Source organism: Alligator sinensis, unplaced genomic scaffold (genome assembly GCF_000455745.1).
Source record: "Alligator sinensis unplaced genomic scaffold, ASM45574v1 scaffold445_2, whole genome shotgun sequence".
NCBI lineage: Eukaryota > Metazoa > Chordata > Crocodylia > Alligatoridae > Alligator > Alligator sinensis.
In genome coordinates, this window is record NW_005842081.1 from 2,095,134 (window position 1) to 2,095,353 (window position 220).

The following is a 220-nucleotide window of genomic DNA, read 5'->3' on the forward strand; positions in this document are numbered from 1 at the left end:
TGCAGGAGTTTCAACCCGAAAGCTTGCAAAGAGGAATTTTAATAATAATAATAATAATAATAATAAAAGATTAGACCCCCAAAAATGTGTCCGCCTGTGTCATTTGGTTACAACCTCCTCCCCCGAGACACTGCTCGTAGCACCCAGGGGCACGGCGTGGCGCGGGTCGGGGCGGCCTGTGCGGCAGCTGCTGGACCCGAATGAAGGCGGCGGCTGAGCC